This window comes from Mus caroli, chromosome 1, assembly GCF_900094665.2.
Source record: "Mus caroli chromosome 1, CAROLI_EIJ_v1.1, whole genome shotgun sequence".
Taxonomy (NCBI): domain Eukaryota; kingdom Metazoa; phylum Chordata; class Mammalia; order Rodentia; family Muridae; genus Mus; species Mus caroli.
Window position 1 is genome coordinate 73,756,692 of NC_034570.1, and position 7,210 is coordinate 73,763,901.

At 48.0% G+C, this 7,210-nt stretch overlaps 1 pseudogene; it reads right to left on the reverse strand.

Annotated features, from left to right (window-relative positions):
- Positions 1-612: 612 nt before the first annotated feature.
- Positions 613-4,558, reverse strand: LOC110295481 (annotated as a pseudogene).
- Between the last annotated feature and the right edge of the window lie 2,652 nt (positions 4,559-7,210).

The window sequence follows — 7,210 nt, forward strand, 5'->3', positions numbered from 1 at the left end:
AGCCAATTTGATTTTGAAAACTAATCCAGAGTCTTTCCCTACTGCATCCAATCGCAAATCCCAATTGTTTCCCTTAAACCAGCTTTGTCGTTCTCGTTTCCCCTGGTCAGTAAACTTTATACCTATGGGGTTGCAATGGTTATCTTTACAAGGTCCATTAGGGCTGTTGAACCAGGCACACCCACTCTCAAGGTATTTAGAACTATCTCTCTCACCTTGGTTTGGCCGGTCATAGCTACTGCCCCTTTTTACTGTGATCAGGTCCCAGGTAGAGGTAGGATTCCAATAAGCTTCACCTGTGGTCTCAGGACCCCATGCAGAACAGTAAAAGTCCAGTGCCCCAGCTTTCGTGGTTGGCCTTGGGCAGGGCAAACATGAAATTCTGCAGACCAAAGATTGGCTCAGTAGAACTGTCCTGAGCATCCAAACATGCTCCCTATCCCGCTCGGGATGCACTGTTTATCAGGTGGTGGTTTATGAAGGTTGGTATGGTCAGGGAGGTCCCAGGTAAGTGACCCTGCTACTAACTTACAAATATCAGGTGTGAGGTCAGGCCACCAGGTCCACGGGGGTTGTACTGAGGTGGTGGACCATACAATGTCCCCCTCCTCATTAAGCACTTCCCAAGTTTGTTGAATTGGAGGTTGAATTGGAGTATGAGGGTTGAAGTCTCTGTTCTGAGTCGCTTTTGTGACGCAAGTGCAACTTAAGAGGATTATTAGTCTTTTCCAGAGTCCAGTCATCACGATCAGTCTCAGGGGGAGCCCTCTTGACGTGTGAGGCATGAACCCAAGAGGGGACTCCTTCTACTTTAAGTGCAGTGGGTGTAGTCAATAGTACCAGGTAGGGTCCTTTCCACCATGGCTGGAGGTTCCCCACTCGGTGCCTCCTCACCAGGATCATGTCTCCCACTTCAAACTGATGTGGAACCTGTAAGTCACCAGCNGTGTAGGTTTCTTTCAACTGCTCCCAGGTTTCTTTCCTCACGATTTCAAGAACCTTCAGCCGGGCCTCTACCACAAAACTGCTTCCATTGGTGAACCAGGCTACCGTTCCAGGCCAAGGTTGATTGGCTAGATCTGGCCGAGTCCCAGTTTCCTCCGCCAGTATCTCCTCACACTGATGTACGGGGGTCTCGTCAGCTTCAGGCAGTAGGGTGGCAGGATTAAGAGTGGCAGGTGGAGTGAAAGTCACTCGATCAGTCAATAACAAGCTCTGGTAGGGGTCATCTCATCATTAGTCATCCAGTGGTCTAGTGGCTGCCGAATGATGCTCTCAAGGGAGTACGGGGCCACCATAGTCACATTCTGGCCCATAGTTAGTTTATCAGCATCTTTCACCAGTACAGCCATAGTTGCTATTGCCCAGAGGCAGGAGGGCCATCCGCTGGCCACAGGGTCCAGCTTCTTTGACAGATAGGCTACTGGGCACTTCCAGGGTCCTAGGGTTTGAGTGAGGACCCCTCTGACTACTCCATTTCTCTCATCGATGTATAGGGTGAAAGGCTTGTTTAAATCAGGCAGTGCTAGGGCAGAGGCCTATAGCAGTGCCTTTTTGAGAGTTTCAAAAGCCAATTGATGTTCCTTAGCCCAAATGAACTTTCCTTTTTCTTTTGTTAAGGGGTATAATGGGGCTGCTAAAGTAGCGAACCCTGGGATCCAGAGTCTACAGAATCCCGCAGTCCCCAGGAATTCTCTTACCTGGCGAGGGGTGGTTGGGGTCGGGATCTGTGTCACTGTCCATTTCCTAGCTTCTGTGAGCCATCGTTGTCCATTCTTTGGGGTATATCCCAGGTAGGTCACCTCAGTCTGGCATAACTGTTCCTTCTTAGCCAAAGCTCGGTACCCCAACTCACCTAACTCGGCCAGGATTTTCTGAGTCCCGAGTTCACACTCCTCACATGTTTCTGCGGCCACCAAAAGGTCATCTACATATTGTAAGAGAGTCACCTGGGGATTGTTAGCCAGAAAGGAGGCAAGATCTCAATGTAGAGCTTCATCAAACAAGGTGGGTGAATTCTTAAATCCCTGAGGCAGTCTCATCCATGTGAGCTGCCTGGTTCTGTTCTCTGGGTCTCGCCATTCAAAGGCAAACAAGGGCTGGCTGTTAGGGTGTAGTCTCAGGCAAAAGAAAGCGTCTTTAAGATCTAAGATCGTATACCAGGTTCGTTCAGATGGCAGCATGTTGAGTAGGTTGTAAGGATTGGGCACTGTGGGGTGGATATCTTGAACTTTTTTATTGACCTCTCTAAGGTCCTGTACAGGGTGATAGTCATTCGTCCCCGGTTTCTTTACCGGGAGTAGGGGCTATTCCAAGGAGACTTACATGGGACTAGGATCCCCTGTTGGAGCAGTCTGGTGATATGGGGCGTATGCCCTCCTGCGCTTCTCTGCCCATGGGGTACTGTCAGACCCCAATGGGAGTGGCCCCAGACTTAAGTTTAATCACCACCGGGGGAACTAGTCTGGCCATTCCCATTCCCCCTGTTTCGGCCCATGTCTGAGGAAATTGAGTAAGCCAGTCCTGTAGTCCCTTAGGGGGTTTCATTTCATTTTGATAAATTTGATACTCTTCTCCTAATTGTAAAGACAACACTAAGGTCTGAGGTGTCTCAATCCCCCAGGACAATTCTGGTCCAGAGGGGGCAAATGTTATTTGTGCCTTTAATTTGATCAATAAGTCTCTTCCCAGTAAGTGCATAGGGCACTCCGGAATGACCAAAAATGAGTGAATTACTTAGTTCTTTCCTAGGTCCACCATCCGGGAAGTGGTCCATGGGTATGGTTTCTGCCCCATGGCCCCAATCACTAGCATCTTTTTGTTTTTTGTTTTTTGTTTTTTGTTTTTCCTTACCCAAAGATGTTTTGAGCACTGAATATTCTGCACCCATATCGACCAAGAAACTTATAGGGGTCTCCTCCACTTTTAATGTTACCCTAGGCTTGGGGATGGGGGCTGAGCCCCGTCTCCCCTAGTCTCCATCATCTTCAAGGGACAATACTTTTGCTCCCTGTGTCTTCTTGGAGCACTCATGAGCCCAGTGACCTTTGTCTTTGCAGTGTGTACATTGATCTTTTTCCTGGGACAGCCTATCTCTCCTGGGTCTCCTTGGCCCCTGCCATTTCTTGTCTCCCAGGTCCCCTGACTGCCTAGTCCTGTCTCTTTTATCTCTATCTACTACTGCGGCCAGTATTCAAGTCAGAGTCTTTTCCTGTTTCCTGTCTCTCCTGTCTTCATCCTCTCTTCTCTCTTTCTTGTTTCTCATCCTCCGTCTCTCTCTTATGATACACTTTCTCAGCCTCTTTAACCACATCCCTTACAGTATAATCTTATAATCCATCAATCCATTGCAATTTCCTTTTGATGTTAGGGGCTGACTGTCTGATAAAAGCCATAATCACAGAGGCTCGCTGCCCTTCAGACATAGGGTTAAAAGGGGTGTACCTTCTGTAAGCCTCCATGAGTCACTCCAGAAAGACTGAGGGGAGCTCAGTCGTCCCCTGCATAACCTCTCTTATCTCTTAATTTGTGGGCCTTTGTACCGCACCTCTGAGACACGCCACTAGAGCCTGCCGGTAATTAGACAGCTGTTCCCTACCTTGTGCCATGTTATAATCCCATTGAGGGTGGGTCAAGGGGAATCCTTCATCTATCTAGGCCAGGGTCTGGACAGGGTGTTCGGCATCATCCCGGACATTCTTCTGAGCTTCGAGAGAATTCTCTCTCTCTCCTCAGTGATGAACAAGGTCTGTAAAAGCTGTTGACAGTCATCCCAAGTAGGCTGATGAGAGTACATCAGGGATTCTATCAAGCCTGTAAGCCCTGCAGGGTTTTCTGAAAAGGGAGGGTGATTAATCTTCCAGTTATAAAGATCAGAGGACGAAAAGGGCCAATACTATAAAAGTTGTAAGTCATTCTGATCGGCTGGGGTGGCCCAACAGCCCTAAGGGGAAGCGCTACAGTGGAGTTGGCCGGTCCTTCAGGGGTGGCTCCCTGTCAGCTCCTCGTCCCTGTTGAGGGACCTCCTCTTCCTCTGGTCCTCTGGAGCAGAGGGTTGGGGTACAGGTTGGGGAGCTCGAGGATAAGATGGGGGCAGGGGAATAGGCCACTCAGGGGGTTCTTCTATTTCAGGGTAGATCTTAGAGGTGGGTGCCGGTGGAGTGCTGTGCTCGCCATCTTCTTTAGGCTGCAGCTTCAGCTTCTCGTTCGTAGCACTCTCTTGGACAGCCAGGATCCTGAAGCCAGGACGGGGTGGGAGGAATGGTCGGACCCACTGGGGTGGGGATCGTGCCAAATCCTTTCACATCGTGATGTACGGCTGTTGGTGTGGTTGTGATCCCGGTCCTTCCTGAAAAACAACGGCCCTCATGGCCCTGATGGTGGGTAAATCAAAAGTTCCTTCAGGCAGCCAGCCTACCCCAAAGGCAGGCCATTCCGAGGTACAGAAAGTCTACCAGGTTTTCTTCTTAACTATTTCTGATAAATTCTGTCCTCTCGCCCTAACATCCGTCCAATGGTCCTCAGTCAAAGACAAAGGGATCGACATGGTCTGTCCCATGACAAAAATCAGAAAAAACAAGAACAAAAAGCACTAGCACATCCAAACACACTCGCTGGCATCTGGACTTAAACAACCAGCCAAACAAGACCTCTGATGGGGTGGGATTCCACTTCCACTCCCTTCCAGGTAGAAGGAGTACTCCATCTTCTTCGTTCTGAAAGATAACAGCCAGCCTCTCCTGACTTCCTTCCACCCTTGAAACGTCTTCCATGGTTGCAGCTTGCTGCCCTAGGACATCTCCTTCCACAGCCACTGGGTCCTCACGGCCCACAGTGGCAGCTGCCAGAAAACCGAAACCAGACACAAACCCAGCGGCACTGCACTCAGACAACATGTAAGATTCATACAGACATACCTCCAAGGAGGTCTTTGGGGTTCCTGGGTGTCACGCAAATCCCAGACGAGCCCCCAGATGAAAGACCCCCCCCCCGTGGGGAGACCCCCCCACTCAAGTCTAGGGATGGCAGGCACCCAAGGAAACATGAAAGACCAGACCGTCTTGATGCAAACACATGAGGTAGTTTAATGACGGAGCTCCAGGCTGACATGTGTCTCACGCAAGAGACAGAGGAACTGACCCTGAGGCTGAAAAGTTAGGGGTTTATATAGAAAAAAAGTCAGGGGATAGGAGAAATTGGTGCGGTTACACACAATTGGACAGTTTAAACATCAGCAAGCAGTACATGCGGGTCGGGAGAACAGCAACTCTAAAGGGAGGGTGCTTATCTTTATGGGCAGAGCATCTGGTTAAACTCAAACTATATCAGAAGGAGACCAGATCAGGTGGCCCATTACTCAGCTGGGCTTGTCCAGAGATGGTCCTTGCATGTCTCTCTTATCTTTATGGCCAGTCAGTTCCTGGAATGACTTAGCAGCCTTTGCGCCAGCCTGTCTGGTCATGCCTGGGCCTGTTCTGCTATGCTCTCTGCCTTAGATCTGTAAACCTTCTGACTAGTCATCATGAGCCGTATGAATCATGGGCCTTGAATTTAATTTTCTTTCAAAATCAAAATATTTTATTCAGTGACCTCACATTCTAAATCCAGTCCCCTCAGTAGTTTACACAGGTGAAAATGATTAGCAGTCAAAGAGATGACCATCCTTTTTCTGAGATAAACCAATCCTTTGAAATCACAACATAGGCTGACCTGGTTTGGTAGCATAGAGCTCCAGGCCCCACCCTACACCAGCTTGCCTGGAAACACCAAAGGACTCAGGATAGGCCACAAAGAACCAAGTACAAATCTCAGAAGTCTCAAAGAGCATTCAAATGGTCATATGACATCATTATTTGAGGGATCTTTTTCTCTGAGAAGTCTAGACTGTGTCACTCAGGAAGAGAGCCACTGGTTATGTTGAATACTTTGTTAAACTGAGAAAATTGCTAACTGGAGAAGCAGAACGGTCGGGGACTCAAGGTCATCCTTGACACAGCAAATTCGAGGCCAGCCGTAGACTATGTGGGACCCTGTCTCGTCCAGCCGCGCTGAGGCACCTTCCTGTGCGCCACCGCCCGCTTGTCACCCAGTGGATGGCTCTGGCTCCACATGTGGCAGGCAGCGCGCTCCGGCCTGAGTTTCCACATTTTTAAAAGGATCACCTGCCAGTAGTTACTCAAACAGAAGTTGGACTAAGAGACCTCTTCCCATCCTTACTGGGATTTTTGTCAGACTTGAATCTACCCAACCACTTTAATGCCATGCCCAGAGAAACTGTTTTTCTACAATCATCCACTGCCTTTGACTCTTATGATTTTTTGACTTCTCTTCTTTGATGATGTCTGAGTCATGGGGGTTTGGGGAGGGTTAATACAGATGTCTCATTTAGGGCCAAGCACTTTGTAGTTTATTATTCTCTTCACAATGACTACTGTTGTGTCTCTCAATCACTATTACTGAAAAAAGGAAGCTCCTTTGAATAGGGTTTAGAGATGCACAGTATATGGGTATAAGATAGAAACTTAGAAAGTTTAGCATTGTGTCCACTTAGCACAACAACAGTAATAGGTTCTCCCTTGTAGCCTACTTAACCATCAGTTCTTGGCTTAGTTAACAAGGCCTGATATGAGTTCCATTTTGTGGAGGAGGCCTGAATCCTAATCAAGACGTGTTTGGTAACTTCTATAACATTTGTGCCACTATTGCACTGGTGGTCATATGTTTCAGGGCAATTATTATCGTACCTCACAGGTTCCAGAGAGGGGTAAAGCTCCCCAATAGCTTGGAAAGCACCTTCTAGCACTGTGAAAACTAGACAGTAGAGCTGAAATGTCCAGGTTAGTATCAGTTTGATCCTTACATATTGTATATGATTCAAGTATTTGTTATTAGCAATTGTTGTTTTTAAACAAAATCTCAAATGTTCCATTTTACCAATAAAGATCAGGAGCCAGATGCTGGAGTGAAGGTCTGTTAGTTCAGAGAAGCAGAGAAAGCACCCAGCTGACGTTCCTCCTCAGCTGATGTCTCAAAAGAGAAGGAAGTTCTCCGTGCTATCTCAAAACCCCAGCTGGTTGCTTGCTCCACCTCTTGACCTACTTATTTAATCCAGCACAGTGAAAGCTAGACAGTAGGGATGAGATCCTTGATTTTATTTAATCATGTTTACAATAAATAGAAAGCTCTTGGATTAAAGGTGTGTGCTAGGGCT